This window comes from Bombina bombina, chromosome 3, assembly GCF_027579735.1.
Source record: "Bombina bombina isolate aBomBom1 chromosome 3, aBomBom1.pri, whole genome shotgun sequence".
NCBI classification, from domain to species: Eukaryota; Metazoa; Chordata; class Amphibia; order Anura; family Bombinatoridae; genus Bombina; species Bombina bombina.
The window spans coordinates 959972433-959990932 of record NC_069501.1 but is presented as its reverse complement, the minus strand read 5'-3'; the positions used below and the strand labels follow the sequence as shown (position 1 = coordinate 959990932).

Here is an 18500-nt window from a genome sequence, read left to right as displayed (position 1 = left end):
TTTATGTTGGTAAAAAGGACTTCATTGCAGATGTGATATTTCTTTGGGAACAAGATCTATGCTAATTACACTAAGCTGAGCCGTACTAAGGTGCTGGTTGTGTTAATTGATTGTGCCAGAATGTACTGTGATCATATGCTCCTGTTTTCTATTTGTACTAATGTTCTTATTTGTGTTAGTTGTTGAGTTATACTTGTAAAAGAAATTTCCTTTTGCTGACTGATTATGTAACTGTAATATTTGCGATTTCAAGAAAAAGATTTATCGTAAAAAAAAAAATTAAAAAAAATAAACCCTAAGATAGCTACAATGTAATTAATAATTACATTGCAGCTATTTTAGGGTTTATATTTATTTTACAGGTAACTTGGTATTTATTTTAACTAGGTACAATAGCTATTAAATAGTTAATAACTATTTAATAGCTACCTAGTTAAAATAATTACCAATTTACCTGTAAAATAAATCCTAACCTAAGTTACAAATACACCTACACTATCAATAAATTAAATAAACTACAAATATCTAAACTAAAATACAATAAAATAATCTAAACTAAATTACAAAAAAAACAAACACTAAATTACAAAAAATAAAAAAAAATTACAAGATTTTTAAGCTAATTACACCTTTTCTAAGCCGCCAAATAAAATAATAAAGCCCCCCAAAATAAAAAAATTTCCCTGCCCTATTCTAAATTAAAAAAGTTCAAAGCTCTTTTATCTTACCAGCCCTTAAAAGGGCCTTTTGCGGGGCATGCCCCAAAGAATTCTGCTATTTTGCCTGTAAAGAAAAAACACAATACCACCCCCCAACATTACAACCCACCACCCACATACCCCTATTCTAAACCCACCCAAACCTCCCTTAAAAAAACCTAACACTACCCCCCTGAAAATCTCCATACCTTGTATTCACCCAGCCGGGCCGAACTCTTCATCCGATCCGGGTGATGTCCAATGAAGCGGCAGTGAAGTCTTCTTCCATCCGGGCGATGTCTTCAATCAAGCGGCAGTGAAGTCTTCTTCCATCCGGCGATGTCTTCTTCCACCCGGCGATGTCTTCAAGCAAAGTGGCATCTTCAATCTTCTTTCTTCGCTCCTCCGCCGCGGAGCATCCATCTGGCACGACGACTTCCCGACGAATGAGGTACCTTTAAATTACGTCATCCAAGATGGCGTCCGTCGAATTCCGATTGGCTGATAGGATTCTATCAGCCAATCGGAATTAAGGTAGAAAAATCTGATTGGCTGATTGAATCAGCCAATCAGATTCAAGTTCAATCCAAATGGCTGATTGGTTCAGCCAATCGGATTGAACTTGAATCTGATTGGCTGATTCAATCAGCCAATCAGATTTTTCTACCTTAATTCCGATTGGCTGATAGAATCCTATCAACCAATCGGAATTCGACGGACGCCATCTTGGATGACGTCATTTAAAGGTACCTCATTCGTCGGGAAGTCGTCGTGCTGGATGGATGCTCCGCGGCGGAGGAGTGAAGAAAGAAGATTGAAGATGCCGCTTTGCTTGAAGACATCGCCGGGTGGAAGAAGACATCGCCGGATGGAAGAAGACTTCACTGCCGCTTGATTGAAGACATCGCCCGGATGGAAGAAGACTTCACTGCCGCTTCATTGGACATCGCCCGGATCGGATGAAGAGTTCGGCCCGGCTGGGTGAATACAAGGTAGGGAGATCTTCAGGGGGGTAGTGTTAGGTTTTTTAAGGGGGGTTTGGGTGGGTTTAGAATAGGGGTATGTGGGTGGTGGGTTGTAATGTTGGGGGTGGTATTGTGTTTTTCTTTACAGGCAAAAGAGCAGAATTCTTTGGGGCATGTCCTGCAAAAGGCCTTTTTAAGGGCTGGTAAGGTAAAAGAGCTTTGAACTTTTTAAATTTAGAATAGGGCAGGGAATTTTTTTTATTTTGGGGGGCTTTATTATTTTATTAGGGGGCTTAGAATAGGTGTAATTAGCTTAAAAATCTTGTAATTTTTTTTATTTTTTGTAATTTAGTGTTTGTTTTTTTGTAATTTAGTTTAGATTATTTTATTGTATTTTAGTTTAGATATTTGTAGTTTATTTAATTTATTGATAGTGTAGGTGTATTTGTAACTTAGGTTAGGATTTATTTTACAGGTAAATTGGTAATTATTTTAACTAGGTAGCTATTAAATAGTCATTAACTATTTAATAGCTATTGTACCTAGTTAAAATAAATACCAAGTTACCTGTAAAATAAATATAAACCCTAAAATAGCTGCAATGTAATTTTTAATTACATTGTAGCCATCTTAGGGTTTATTTTATAGTTAAGTATTTAGATTTAAATAGGAATATTTTAATTAATAATATTAATATTAATTAGATCTATTTTAATAAGAATTTAGTTAGGGTGTTAGCGTTAGATAGGGTTATTATACTTAATATATATATATATATATATATTATAATAATGATATTAACTATATTAACCCTAATATAATTAGGGTTAATATAGTTAATATATATAATATAATAACTATATTAACTATATTAACCCTAATATAATTAGGGTTAATATAGTTAATATAGCTGGCGGCGGTGTAGGGGGATTAAATTAGGGGTTAATATTTTTAAAATAGATGGCGGCGGAGTAAGGGGCTCACTTTAGGGGGTAGGTAAGGTAGCTGGCGGCGGGGTAGGTGCTCACTTTAGGGGGTAGGTAAGATAGATGGGGACGGGGTAGGGGGCTCAGTTTAGGGGGTAACTAAGGTAGATGGCGGCGGGGTAGGTGCTCACTTTAGGGGGTAGGTAAGATAGATGGCGGCTGAGTAGGGGGCTCAGTTTAGGGGATAGGTAAGGTAGATGGCGGCAGGGTAGGGGCTCAGTTTAGGGGGTAGGTAAGGTAGATGGCGGCGGTGTAAGGGACTCACATTAGGGGGTATGTAATGTAGCTTGTGACGGTGTAGGGGGATCACATTAGGGGGTAGTTAATGTAGGTGGCGGAGGGGTCCGGGAGCGGCAGTTTAGGGGTTAATAACTTTATTAGGTGGCGGCGGGGTCCGGGAGCGGCGGTTTAGGGGTTAAAACATTTTTTATTGTTAGGATAGTGAGGGGGGATAGCAGTTAGAGGGTTAGACGTGTCGGGCTATGTTTGGGAGGCGTGTTAGACAGTACGGGTGATTTTATAACTTTAGTCAGGTTTTGTAGGCGCCGGCAGTTTCTAAAGTGCCATAAGTCACTGGCGACTCCAGAAATTTGTGCTTACGCAGATTTCTGGACATCGCTGGTTTGTCAGACTTACGGCACTTTAGCCTCTGATGGCGCTGTATATGTGATAGCTCGAGTTGCGAGCTGAAACTACGGGCGGCGAGGGTTCCCTCGCTTGCGCCGCAAACTATGCTCTTTATCGGATCGCGCCCCAGGTTCTTTGGTGGGATTTTTTTACTGATATATTTTGATCACAGAGGAGAATCACAACATAAAGGATTCTTTAGTTCTTTAGTTAGTTTTGGGCGGTCCCAAACTAACTTTTTAGCCACCAAACTACAAAGTGGGGCATTTCCACATTTGTACTTACTAACGTATATTTTTATATAGTTAAAGGTAAATTATTGGCTACAGGAGAGTATGTCATATTGCAAGTTTTACAATAGGTTATAAAAAGGTTATATTTCTCTAAAAGTTAGGTTACCTCTGCAAAATGTTGCAGAAACAGTTATAAATTATAAAAGAATATGTTAGTTTAATCAAAAATGGTATAAGTCTGATAAGAGAATACTGAAACTGATGGAAAGTATAAGCAAAAGCTGGACACCTGATTTTAGCGAGGTATCCTTGTCAATCTTACGTTTCATGGCGTTTAGCCATGGGTGTAACTGATATTCAGTATGTTGTATAGTTTGAAGACAAAGGTTACATACAGGCAAATAATATGACAAGAATACAAATCTTTGTATTTAACATTTAGAAGTTTGTATATTAAAGCTGAGACACATAAACATTAAAGCAAAAAATAAAAACAAAGGCATGTTACTTAACACAAATGTGTGTAGTCTAACTTCCACTGCTTTTTTATTTTCCAAATAAATACGTAACTAAAGTTACTAAACAATAAAATCTATTGGTTCAGTAGTTTTGGCTGTAGGTTCATAGTGTTATTTTCAATGTTAATAAAGGGAAAGTGTCCCCTTAATGTTTCTCCCCTTTAATTTGTTACCAATAATGCATTTTATCTGCTGGAGTGTATTAAATTGTTTACAAATGCATCCTTTACTTTTATTTCAGCATTTGAAGTAGCTGGTTTTACCAGTGGTGTGTCTACCTATTCTAAAGATTTCTATGCTTAACTATTGGCTATAAAATGGCTGTGTAAACATATCTAGTAGAATAAATTATTAAGGGATAGGAGATATAATAAAATGCTAATTTTCAATTGAGCTTTCTAAGTATTGGGCTTTGGTTTACAGACAGATATAATATAAAGAAGCATGTACAGAATGTGATAAAATGATTTTCCCTGCAAGCTCAACCCATTTTAGTGGGCTGTGGTTTCAAAGAACAATATAAAATAATAACCTAAAGAAACAATTTCCCATATGTTATATAACAGGCATGTCCAAAGTCCGGCCAGCGGGCCAATTGCGGCACACGTTCCGGACTGATAAGGCCCCACAGATAAATTTCCCAAATATAGATCTTACGGCCCCCCCAGTGAGTCCTCGAGCGCCGCTCAGGACTCCTGGGATCTCTCGCCGCGGGACTTGACGTCATCAGCCAGCACAGGGAGAAGGAAAGCACAAATCTCACGAGATCTTGGACGTCGCAAGATTTGGGCTTTCCTTCTCCCTGCGCCTCCACACACAGCCACAAGGGCGACCATTAAGGGCTATTGAAGAAGAAAATAAAATTCTGCCAATAAAACACCTTGACAAGGAGCAGTAACTGCACAGACAACACACTGACAGGCAGGCAGGGATAACTGGATAAGAGCCGGTTTCAAGAGATTCGAACATTGGCTAAGAAAATGCTGAGCTTGTTTGGCTCAACATATTTGTGTGAGAAGACATTCTCTGTTATGAACTTTAACAAGAACCGCGGGAGGACAAGACTAAGTGACTCTTACCTGAGTGACATTTTGCGCATCAAAACCACGGCCTTTGATCCAGACCTAGTCTATGTGTTGCAGTCCAGATCTCAGTTTCACCCTTCACATTAGTGCAGGCAAGTTTTTTTTTCAGTTGAGATGAATACATTGTAAAATCTCAGTTAATGTCAGTTGGTCTAATTCAGTTATAAATATATTTGAACACATGTATACTTGGTGTTATGTTCCTGTTCACATTTTTTGAACTTAGAAATTGACAGACAACCTTTATTACTTTGTGTAATGTACTTTACAATGTTCCTGACATATTTCAGCTTCCTGTTTTTTTTATATTAAAGGCAGAGTGATTTAACACCTGTTTAGATTTGTCATCCAAGTCACAAAATGAAAAGTATGCCGTTTTCAAATTTTTTTGCATAAAATTGTTAATTTGCATTTAATTTAAATGGTTTAAAAAATGTCAGGCAAAATGGTCGGCCCTCGCACATGTTCACTTCATCAAATATGGCACTCTTCAAAAAAAGTTTGGACACCCCTGTTATATAAATACATTAAGGGAAAAACAATGTTACAGTACAGTTTCCCTTTAAGAGATATGGAAAAGTACCTTTTTTTTAATAAAAATGTTTTAAACCAGTTTCTTTTTTTAGCAAATGCAGTAACCCACAAAACTTACATTTCAAAAATATTTGTTTACACAATCCAAAGCTACAAGCACCTAAAAAACAGGGTTTAACGGTGAATAGTGCAGCAAACTTAAATGTATATTAAGCTTCGAATTGAATTTCCCACTGCCCTCTGAGAGACTGATGTGCATTCCATGGAATTCAGAACTCTGCCCCTCCTACATGCTGACATAGTGATTGCTTAAAGTGAATGTCAACTTGCAAGAATGAGTGCCCGGTTTTTAAAATTACCATTAAAAACAGTGACACTTTTATTCATGAAAGTTTACATTTCACCCGTTTTGTAAAAATAATTACCTTTTCTTCTTGAAGCCGGAGAAGCGATTCCCCCTCCTGCCGCTCGTCGCTTCATATGTCAGCAATGACAAATACGGCATCCTCCAATCACAGCTTCCCCCTCCAGGGGAATCATTGCCTGAGGTAACGCCGTGATTGGAGGAAACCACCTTAGCTCTTCAGCAAACAATATAAGGCCAATAAGTAGTGATGTTGCGAATAGTTCGCCGGCGAATAGTTCCCGGTGAAAATAGCATGTTCGCGTTCGCCGCGGCGGGCGAACATATGCGATGTTCGATCCGCCCCCTATTCTTCCTCATTGAGTAAACTTTGACCCTTTACCTCACAGTCAGCAGACACATTACAGCCAATCAGCGGCAGACACTCCCTCCCAGACCCTCCCACCTCCTGGACAGCATCCATTTTAGATTAATTTGGAAGCTGCATTCTTAGTGAGAGGAGGGACAGTGTAGCTGCTGCTGATTTAATAGGGAAATTGATAGCTAGGCTAGTGTATTCAGTGTCCACTACAGTCCTGAAGGACTCATCTGATCTCTGCTGTAAGGACAGCACCCCAAAAAGCCCTTTTTAGGGCTAGAACATCAGTCTGCTTTTTTTTAAATCTAATTGCAGTTGCCTGCCTGCCAGCGTGTGTGTCAGGCTCACAGCGTATACTGTGCCCACTTGCCCAGTGCCACCACTCATATCTGGTGTAACAGTAATGTACATTTAAAAAAAAAAAAACACTTTTTTGACTGTGAAATAATAGCAGACAGCTGCCAGTACCCAAGATGGCCGCCAATAAGGCAGATGGGGAGGGTTAGAGAGCTGTTTTGGGGGGGATCAGGGAGGTTGGGGGCATGCTACACCACAGCATATGTAAATATGCTAAAAAAAATTTAAAAAAATTAAAAACCTTTTATTTTAGTACTGGCAGACTTTCTGCCAGTACTTAAGATGGTGGGGACAATTGTGGGGTGGGGGAGGGAAGGGAGCTGTTTGGGAGGGATCAGGGGGTCTGATGTGTCAGGTGGAAGGCTAATCTCTACACTAAAGCTAAATTAACCCTGCAAGCTCCCTACAAACTACCTAATTAACCCCTTCACTGCTAACCATAATACACGTGTGATGCGCAGCAGCATTTAGCGGCCTTCTAATTACCAGAAAGCAACGCCAAAGTCATATATGTCTGCTATTTCTGAACAAAGGGGATCCCAGAGAAGCATTTACAAACATTTGTGCCATAATTGCACAAGCTGTTTGTAAATGATTTCAGTGAGAAACCTAAAATTGTGAAAAATTTAATTTTTTTTTTAATTTGATCGCATTTGGCGGTGAAATGGTGGCATGAAATATACCAAAATGGGCCTAGATCAATACTTTGGGTTGTCTACTACACTACACTTAAGCTAAAATTAACTCTACAAGCTCCCTACATGCTCCCTAATTAACCCCTTCACTGCTGGGCATAAAACACGTGTGGTGCGCAGTGTCATTTAGCAGCCTTCTAATTACCAAAAAGCAACGCCAAAGCCATATAAGTCTGCTATTTCTGAACAAAGGGGATCCCAGAGAAGCATTTACAACCATTTATGCCATAATTGCATAAGTTGTTTGTAAATAATTTCTGTGAGAAACCAAAAGTTTGTGAAAAAGTGAACAATTTTTTTTTATTTGAAAAATTTGTTTTGAAATAGCAAAGTGCTTCTTGTATTTATTTCCCTATAACTTGCAAAAAAAGCAAAGAACATGTAAACATTGGGTATTTCTAAACTCAGGACAAAATTTAGAAACTATTTAGCATGGTTGTTTTTTGGTGGTTGTAGATGTGTAACAGATTTTGGGGGTCAAAGTTAGAAAAAGTGTGTTTTTTTCCATTTTTTCCTCATATTTTATAATATTTTTAATAATAAATTATAAGATATGATGAAAATAATGGTATCTTTAGAAAGTCCATTTAGTGGCGAGAAAAACGGTATATAATATGTGTGGGTACAGTAAATGAGTAAGAGGAAAATTACAGCTAAACACAAACACCGCAGAAAAGTAAAAATAGCCCTGGTCCTTAAAGGGACAGTATACACTCATTTTCATATAACTGCATGTAATAGACACTACTATAAAGAATAAGATGCACAGATACTGATATAAAAATCCAGTATAAAACTGTTTAAAAACTTACTTAGAAGCTCTCAGTATAGCTCCGTTGAAAAGGTAGCTGGAAAGCCTACTGCAAGTGGGAAATAAGACACTCCCCCCTCCCCCTTCTTTTGCATATGAAAAGACCCTTTACACAAGCAGGAGCAAGCTGGAGAAGGTAGTTGACGGTATTCACATAAAACTTTGGGGCTTGGTTAAGAGTCTGGAAATCAGAGCAATGTTATTTAAAAATAAGCAAAACTATACATTTAAAAAAAAACAAAAAACTTTATGGGCTATATAAATAGATCATCTACAAAACATTTGTGCAAAGAAAAAATTAGTGTATAATGTCCCTTTAAGGGAAAGAAATTGAAAAATTACCTTGGTCCTTAAGGGGTTAAAAAAAAAACCTAGAAATTTGACTGTGAAATAATAGCAGTCAGTGGAGGGGGGCGGGATTGTGGGAGGGATGTCCGGGGGAGCGCACGGACGCGTGCGCGTGCACAGGAGTAAGGGGGAAGCTACACTACAGAAAAAAAGAAAAGAAAAAAAAAACAGAAAAAACGACTTTTTTTTGCAAACTGGGTACTGGCAGACAGCTGCCAGTACCCAAGATGGCCGCCAATAAGGCAGATGGGGAGGGTTAGAGAGCTGTTTTGGGGGGGATCAGGGAGGTTGGGGGCTAAGGGGGGATGCTACACCACAGCATATGTAAATATGCTAAAAAAATAATTAAAAACCTTTCATTTTAGTACTGGCAGACTTTCTGCCAGTACTTAAAGGGACACTAAACCCAAGTTTTTTTCTTTCATGATTCAGATAGAGAATACAATTGTAAACAACTTTCCAATTTACTTCTATTATCTAATTTGCTTCATTTTTTAGATATTGTTTGTTGAAGAAAGAGCAATGCACATGGGAGAGCCAATCACACGAGGAATCTATGTGCAGCAACCAATCAGCAGCTACTGAGCCTATCTAGATATGCTTTTCAGCTAAGAATATCAAGAGAATGAAGCAAATTAGATACTAGAAGTACATTAGAAAGTTGTTTAAAACTGCATGCTCTTTCTAAATCATGAAAGAAAAAATTTGGGATTCATGTCCCTTTAAGATGGCGGGGACAATTGTGGGGTGGGGGAGGGAAGGGAGCTGTTTGGGAGGGATCAGAGGGTCTGATGTGTCAGGTGGGAGGCTGATCTCTACACTAAAGCTAAAATTAACCCTGCAAGCTCCCTACAAACTACCTAATTAACCCCTTCACTGCTAGCCATAATACACGTGTGATGCGCAGCAGCATTTAGCAGCCTTCTAATTACCAGAAAGCAACGCCAAAGTCATATATGTCTGCTATTTCTGAACAAAGGGGATCCCAGAGAAGCATTTACAACCAGTTATGCCATAATTGCATAAGTTATTTGTAAATAATTTCTGTGAGAAACCTAAAGTTTGTGAAAAAGTGAACAATTTTTTTTTTATTTGATCGCATTTGGCGGTGAAATGGTGGCATGAAATATACCAAAATGGGCCTAGATCAATACTTTGGGATGTCTTCTAAAAAAAATATATACATGTCAAGGGATATTCAGGTATTCCTGGCAGATATCAGGGTTCCAATGTAACTAGCGCTCATTTTGAAAAAAAGTGGTTTGGAAATAGCAAAGTGCTTCTTGTATTTATTTCCCTATAACTTGCAAAAAAAAGCAAAGAACATGTAAACATTGGGTATTTCTAAACTCAGGACAAAATTTAGAAACTATTTAGCATGGTTGTTTTTTGGTGGTTGTAGTAGATGTGTAACAGATTTTTCAGGGCCTGCCAGGGCACAGTGTCACACCAGTGCAACTCATATCTGGTGTAACAGTAGTGTACATTTAAAAAAAAATTACAATTTTGACTGTAATAGATTGAATAGCATAGAATAGAATAGTTGTCATGTTGTGTCAGGCCTACAGCGTCTACTCTGCCAACTTCTGCCAGTGCACAGTGCCACTCATATCTGTTGTCACAGTAGCTTGCACGCATAGTACCACTAATCGGAAAAAAAATGACAGGCAGAGGTAGGCCACCCCGCAGGGGCCGTCGTGGTCGTGGTGCTGTAATTCCCTTTGGCCCTAGAATAATGCCCAGTGTTCAGAGGCCACGTACCCCGAACTCGAAAAGTTCTGAGGACATAGTTGACTGGCTAACACAGGACACCAAATCTTCTACAGCTTCCGCTCGGAACCTTGACGCACCATCCTCCTCCAGCTTAGCTTCGGGCACCTCTCAAGTTACCATTCGCCCGCCTGCCGCCACCACCAACACTAGCACCACAGCCGCTTCACTTGATCTGTCAGAGGAGTTATTTACACATCAGTTGGAAGAAATGAGTGATGCGCAATCATTATTGCCAGAGGATGTATATAACAGGGATATGTCTCAGTCAGGCAGCATTACACACATGGACGTACTGTGTGATGATGATGATGTTGTACCCGCTGCGGGAGTTTGGTCTGTCACTGTGAAGCGGGCGTAACCCTTACACTACCTGATCGATACAACATCATACCTGATGTTTTAAAGCACGTTATTCCAAACAATTTAGGAATGTTAGGTGATTTATGTCCAAAGTTTTAGGAGAATACCGACGTATACCTACTCCAGCTTGCTCCTGTTTGTGTAAAGGGTCTTTTCATATGCAAAAGAAGGGGGAGGGGGGAGTCTTATTTCCCTCTTGCAGTGGGCTTTCCAGCTACCTTTTAATAAAAGCTAAACTGAGAGCTTCTAAGTAAGTTTTTAAACAGTTTATACTGGATTTTTATATCAGTATCTGTGCATCTTATTTTTATAGTAGTGTCTATTACATGCAGTTATATGAAAATTGGTGTATACTGTCCCTTTAAGGGAGACATCCCTAAAATGTATATGTGATATATTATATGATATGATTATGTGGATACTATTGTGATAATTGCACATTAAAGGGACACTGTACCCAAATTTTTTTCTTTTGTAATTCAGAAAGAGCATGCAATTTTAAACAACTTTCTAATTTACTCCTATTATCAATTTTTCTTCGTTCTCTTGCTATCATTATTTGAAAAAGAAGGCATCTAAGCTTTTTCTTGGTTTCAGTACTCTGGGCAGCACTTTTTTATTGGTGGATGAATTTATCCACCAATCAGCAAGGACAAGCAAGGTTGTTCACCAAAAATGGGCCGGCATCTAAACTTACTTTCTTGCATTTCAAATAAAGATACCAAGAGAATGAAGAAAATTTGATAATGGTAGTAAATTAGAAAGTTGCTTAAAATTTCATGCTCAATCTGAATCACGAAATAATTTTTTTGGGTACAATGTCCCTTTAAATACTGTTTTTATTTTTTAACCAATACATAGTAGCATTTTAAGCAGAATACTAACGTCTATAGTGTCAGCTGTATAAGCGCCCTTTTTAATTTTGTATTCTACACATGGCGAATTTCAATCTCCCTGGTGTCGTCCGACCGGGGAGATTGACAGCTCCTGCCTGCGCGTGATTGACTGTCCACTCCACGGGCAGGGGGCGGTGTTGCACAAGAGCGCAAAATTGCGTTGTTTTGCAATGCTGAGTTCTGGCAGCGGAATTTAGCCCGCCAGAGGTGAGCTGCAGCAGACAGGTGGAGCGTATGTACGCCCCTGTCTGGCGCAGCTTGATAAATCGAACCCTTGGTTCACCTTAAATTTGCTCTGGGCCCATCTAACCTTGACCCATACACAATGTGGAGATGTGATTTACCTCAGTTGTTATTTATGACTTTATGGTGCAAGGGTGTTGTAGTCAACAAGATACATTCATACACTAGATCTCCTCCTATATCATTCTTGGTGAGGGAGTGTAGTATACTGAGAACACGTTGTAGGATACTCATAAAACTAACAATTAACCACTAGACATATGAGGTGATATTGGTAACACCTTTCTACAGCTATTATAGCTAAAGTCAGTGCTCATAAGCTACCACTTAAATGGACATTCCAGCCCAAATTGAAATCCACATGGATGCATTTCAGTTTTGAACATAAGCATTTTTGTAATATACATTTAATAGCAAAAATGCTTCTAATAAAACCTATAGCTGTTTCAAAAGTGTATTTAGGTATGCAACGTGCACCAGCATTTTAAATACAACACTTGTTCAGAGAGCCTAAGGTGCTTGTACCATCTGGTAATGACTGAATTTGTTCATTGCTGACATGATACAAGCCCCACTGGCTCTCTGAGGAGCTGCAGTATTTAAAATGCTGATGCACTGAGAATATCTAGCTGTGCTTCACATGCACATGCAGACAAAAATGTTAACACTAAAACAGTGATAACCTTTACTAGAAGCATTTTTGTATATTGCAAATATGTTTCTAATCAAATATATAATTAATCTATGAGCATTTAAAGGGACAGTCAAGTTAAAAAAAAATCATGATTTAAATAGGGAATGTAATTTTAAACAACTTTCCAATTTACTTTTATCACCAATTTGCTTTGTTCTCTTGGAATTCTTAGTTGAAAGCTAATTCTAGGAGGTTAATATGCTTATTTCTTAGACCTTAAAGACTGCCTTTAATCTGAATGCATTTTGACCACTAGAGGGCATTAGTTCATGTGTTTCATATAGATAACATTGAGCTCATGCACGTGAAGTTACTCTGGAGTGAGCACTAATTATTATTATTATTATTATACTTTATTTATTAAGCGCCAACATATTCCGCAGCGCTGTCCATGGATACAATTCATTTAAATAAAACAATACAAGACTTGTAAGATACAGGACAAAATTTACAAACACATACAGGAGGGATTGAGGGCCCTATTCCCATGGGAACTTACAATCTAGAAGGCTAAAAAGCAAGTCTGTCAAAAGAACTGAAATAAGGGGGCAGTCTGCAGAGGCTTAGATACAAGATCATCACAGAGGTAAAAAGAGTATTTATATAACTGTGTTGTTTTTTTGTTTTTTTTTACATTTTTTTTTTTAAATTAGTGTTGGTTATGCAAAACTGGGGAATGGGTAATAAAGGGATTATCTTTCTTTTTAAACAACAAAAATTCTGGTGTTGACTGTCCCTTTAAATTTTGACCGTAATAGTCCTTAAAAGAGCCATTATAGTGGTAAAATGACATGATTTAATTCATTGCAGCATGTCATATTAATACTAGCAGCCATGCAATGTTATGTGTTTAATCCATGGTTAAAGTACCACTCAGGAGCTGCACAGCACTGCTTGTCCTGAGCGACCATGGTCGCAGACTCGATCTGTAGCATTAATCATACAACCCAGCTGTGCAACTAGGTGATGGCAGTTTCCAAGCAGTAATTTTACTATGTGGTTAATCCTTTTGCAGGGGTTAAACACAAATCATTTCAGGATCACAAGCGTTACAATTACATACGCTAATCAATTAGAGCATGTCATTTTTTACATTAAAATGCCCCTTTAAATTGAAACAATAACTTCATATTACCTTTTTATGCCAAATATTTGTGCACACTGTTTGCTTTTAGTTTATTACTGACTAAATATGGTATAACCAAACATTTTAAGCTACATTATATAAATTATATAAATGGTTTATGTTTTATAGTCCTTATTTATAACAAAATAAATTATGTTTAAAGGGACAAGAGAGTCAAAATGAAAATGTCATGATTCAGACAGAGCATATGATTTTAAGAAATGTTTAATTGTATTTCTGTTATCAAATGTATCTTGTATGCTTGGTATCCTTTGTTAAAAAGCATAAAGAGGTAGGTTAAGGAGCAGAAACGCACCACTGGTACCCAGCTGGTGATCATATTAAGCTAGCACCCAGCAGTGCTCCTCAGGAGCTTACTTTAACCATCTGTTTAACGCCTTTGCAGGGGATAGGAAAGTCAAAATTAAACTTTCATGGTTCAGATAGCACGTGTCATTTTTAAACACTTCTAATTCACTTCATTTTTTAATTTATTTTGTTCTCTTGGTATCCTTTGTTGAAAATGAATAGGTACATATCCTATACTAATTGAAGCTAGCTGGTTAGTGTGGCTACACACATTTGTTTTGTCATTGGCTCACTAAATGCTATCCGCTAGGTCCCTGTAGTGCTTTGCTGCTCTGGAGCTGGTTTTAACTATGTGTTTAATCTCTCTACAGGGGTCAAACACAGTTATTTGCAAACAACAGTGCATAATAAAATGTTTTTACATAATAGATCATTTTCTATTTGCACTTTTATATCCCTTTAATAAACTGCCCCAACACTAGAAATATTTTTTTGCATTATCTTCCTTTTAATGGACTTCACTTTTTTGTATCTTAGTTTTTCCCTGCCCTTACCCCCACGTGCTGCTGCTTATTTCAAGGGTAATTCTAGTTTCAGACCTTTAGAGAACTCTAGTATTTTCCTACTGAACCCCGCTGCCCCTATTCATTCAGTAGCTGGGCGTGACAATTAACAGCTGCCCCTACACGCTCCGGCTGTGGGAGGAGTCTCCGGTGGCAGTGAAAATGACTGAGCTGGGAGGAAGTTATTAATGTCTCGGAAGACGAATGTGTTTATTGATCGTGGGCACTAAAGGGCTGTGTACTGTTGTTCCTTAGTAAAGACAAGGAGCTGGCTACCAAACGCTGCACATTAATCTTGGATCCTGGTTATATGAGCTGGCACCCAGGAGAGCCAGCGCACAGGAGGCTGTGGCGGGTCGCTATGGAGGATTATTGGTAGTCTAGGTAAGCTAAACAATGGCAGGGGGCCGCTTTATAGTGATATTGCAATGTTGTCTGGTCAATTTACTTCTCATTATATGTCATAAATGTCAGCTGCTACAATGACACGTATGGGGATACTGCGGCTATTTCTACTGGTGCCGTTGTTTAAGAATAAGTTTATAGACTGGTGTATAGATATGGTGTATACAGACGTTTATTTATGCAACTATTTGTGAAAGTTGCAGGCTTTTGTATCACTAAGGGAGTATTTTGTACTGGGAGAAATTCAATTTAAACCCATTTTATAGTTGCAATGGGAATAACCGAAATCACCCGTACAGTTTTATTTTGTGTTTGCATATTGTGTATTTGGCGGGTACAACGCAAATCTGATATGTTTCATATGTGTTAATACATAAGGAAATTGCAGTATGTATATAATGAAAAACAGATCTTGTTTGGCTGCTGCTTCCCCAGTCTCACTTGTTTTATTCCACTCCCGAATCATATGATTCAATATAGATTGCACAGAATGTATGCTCTACTGATCTCCCGGGATAAACCATTTGAGTTTAGGAAGGGGCACAACATATGCTGTTGCTCAGACTGAACATGAGTTCTTTCTTACGCAGCATTTACCTAAAAATCTCCTGTACTACTCACCTTTTGACTTTAGGAAGGGACATAAACTGATGATCACAGGCTGAGGTTGCATTCTTTCTTTGCTGGCCTCTCCGGGAGGGATGCATTCAAATGCTAATGAGTTTTGGGCCAGTCATCTGGGAGGCCGTGGAAGGGGGAAAATATATATATATATATATATATATATATATATATATATATATATATATATATATATATATATATATGTGTTTCTGGTGCTTGGAGTTGTACCTGGACTTTTACTTTTGGAATACGTGTTAGGTCAATTATCATCCTTGTACAAAATATAGAGCCTATTCCAGTTAAATTCTACAGAATTCTTTACACTTTGTGGCATAATAGTCAAAATATGAATTTTGCATTACAGCAGGTTACATTTGATACATGCATGTGTCTTCTGCATTCGTATCCAACATACACGTTGCAAATTAATGTATATTGTAATTTTTTATTTTTTGGTTATGTTTTTAAATTGTGCATTTCATGTTTGACATTTTTTCAGTTTCTTTTAACCTTGAATATTGTAAAAAATGCAACATTTTAATTGGAATATAATCTACACTTATCTTTTAATTGGTAGTAATGTAAGTAAATTGTTACAAGACTGCAGAGTAGATTACTAAACATGTAACTTTATTTCACATCTTCAAAGACCAATAGTAAAAGTTATTTAAAAAACAAAATACTGATAGTATTAATCTTTCCACCTCTATGTATGCAAATATTTGTGTTTTTAATATTAATGGTTGGTATGTAATTTACCAACTGTTTCAGTTTTAACCATTTGCTTCCAGATAGAGAGCACTGCAGCTATCTTCAGAAGCCAATGGGCTATAGTAGCCATAGAGCATGGGTGTCAGACCTTTTTTCAATGTAAAATAAGTCTTTACAGTCCCATGACTGGTGATTTAATAGAGCAACTATTGTTATTCTACATCAACCCTGATGATCATTCATTTAAATTATACATGCTCAGTAATCTATATGTTGTGCTCACACACCCAGTATGTGAATTGGCCATATGAAGAGAAGTGCATCATTTTGTACAAAAGAAAAAGTTAAAAATAGACAGAAAAAACACAAACATTTTGAAAAATGCCAAAGAAAGCAAAGTTAAAACATACAAAAAGGGGAGAAGAGCGATGGCCTGATTGTTTTGGTGAATGGACTGTAATCATAAACCTTAAAGGGACATTATACTCCTTTTTTTTTATGTATAGTTTTTCTTATTTTTAAATATTAATTTCAAACTCCTAACCAAGCCCCAAAGTTTTTGGAGAATACCGTAAGATACCTACTCCAGCTTGCTCCTGTTTGTGTAGAGGGCCTTTTCATATGCAGGGGAGGGGGGGGGGGGTAGTGTCTTATTTGCCACTTGCAGTGGGCTTTTTTTTTTTTTTTTAAACAGTTTTATACTGGATTTTTATATCAGTATCTGCATCTTATTCTTTATAGTAGTGTCTAATACATGCATTTCTATGAAAATTGGTGTATACTGTCCCTTTTTAATAAGTGAGCCAGTGTTCTAATCGGCCAGTTCATCAGATTAGCCAGTCACGTCACTACCGGCGACGTGGAATCAGCTGCCTGACCACAAATTCACTCACTGTGCATGCCCTCCATCGTGTCACTGTGTTGTTGATGCCTTGCGCATATATAATATATACGCTGCACTGTAAAGCCCTCCTTGGAGACCTCATTCCCCAAAGTTCACTTGGGATGGATGCCATAGGATAGGAGGGACGCCCCCCCTTGAATTTCCCAGGTGGAGGCAAAAAAATAGCGAAGATGGGGGAATTCCAGTGCAGCGTATATGTCTGATTAACAAATTACAATGGAAGCAGCAGATCAGTTCGGTTGTCGAAATTTAAGACCTGCGGCAGAGTGCATGCACAGTTAGTGACTTTGTGATCAGAATTGGCTGATCTGACAGACGTGCTGTGATTGGAATGTGGGTGGAGCGCATGCACAGTGTGTAAATTTGTGGTTAGACAGCTGGTGTTTTGAATTGGCTGAACTGTCAAAACACCAGTGTAATGTCGTGTTTTTTTATTTATTTATTTTTTTAATTTAAATTTGCTACCATGATTTGCTCATGCGCACAATTATGTAATCGCACTCAACATATGTTTCAAAAGAATATGCGGAATGAGATTACGTAAATACAAGCATGCGCACATCATTCACTAGCAAATTTTGACGGAGGGAAAAATCAGTCCTTGCATTCCATCTTAAAGCGGCCATGAACGTGTGTGCACGTACAGCTAAAAATGTGGTAGCAAAAATTTGACAAGAAAATACTATGTTGGGAATGATTGTTTAATGCGGACACGTGATACACTTCTAAATCAAACTTGGGTAAAGGGCATGTATTTGTGTCTGTAATTTTAAAGTGATAATTACTTACATCCTGGCTATCAAGCAGTGCAGTTAAATGTGTGCACTATACACATGCCCTTTTACATAAGTTTTTGTTTTGCAGTGGATTATTGCTTGTCCACATAAAAAGACCATTCCCATGTTATATTATCTCATTCACTGTCATTTTTAACAGAGAAGCAAATCTCGACGCTCACCACCTTTTTATAGCCCAGTAAAGAATCTGCAGTCCCAGTCAGGCTTCATCTGACATGGGAGTTTCACTGTTTCTATTACATTACTATACAGTGTTGTGACATTTGGACCATGCTTAATGGGAAAGTCTAGTATAAATTAAACTTTCATTATTCAGATAGGACATTTAATTTTAATCAACTTTCCAATTTACTTTTATCAAATTTTGCTTTTTTCTCTTGGTATTCTTAGTTTAAACTAAACCTAGGTAGGCTCATATGCTAATGTCTAAGCCTTTGAGGGCTGCCTCTTATCACATGTTTTTTAAATCCCCTTTCAACACAGAGACAGAAAGTACACGTGGGCTATATAGATAAC

General features: G+C 37.8%; 1 protein-coding gene across 4 annotated transcripts in view; it reads left to right on the top strand.

Annotated features, from left to right (window-relative positions):
• Positions 1-14705: 14705 nt before the first annotated feature.
• The window catches only part of RUBCNL (rubicon like autophagy enhancer), a 103898-nt gene continuing 100103 nt past the window's right edge, over positions 14706-18500 (top strand). For all 4 annotated transcript variants that reach the window (XM_053708011.1, XM_053708010.1, XM_053708009.1 and 1 more), the window contains exon 1: positions 14706-14927. The gene's annotated coding sequence lies outside the window, so the exon portion shown is untranslated. The remainder of the gene's footprint in view (positions 14928-18500) is intronic.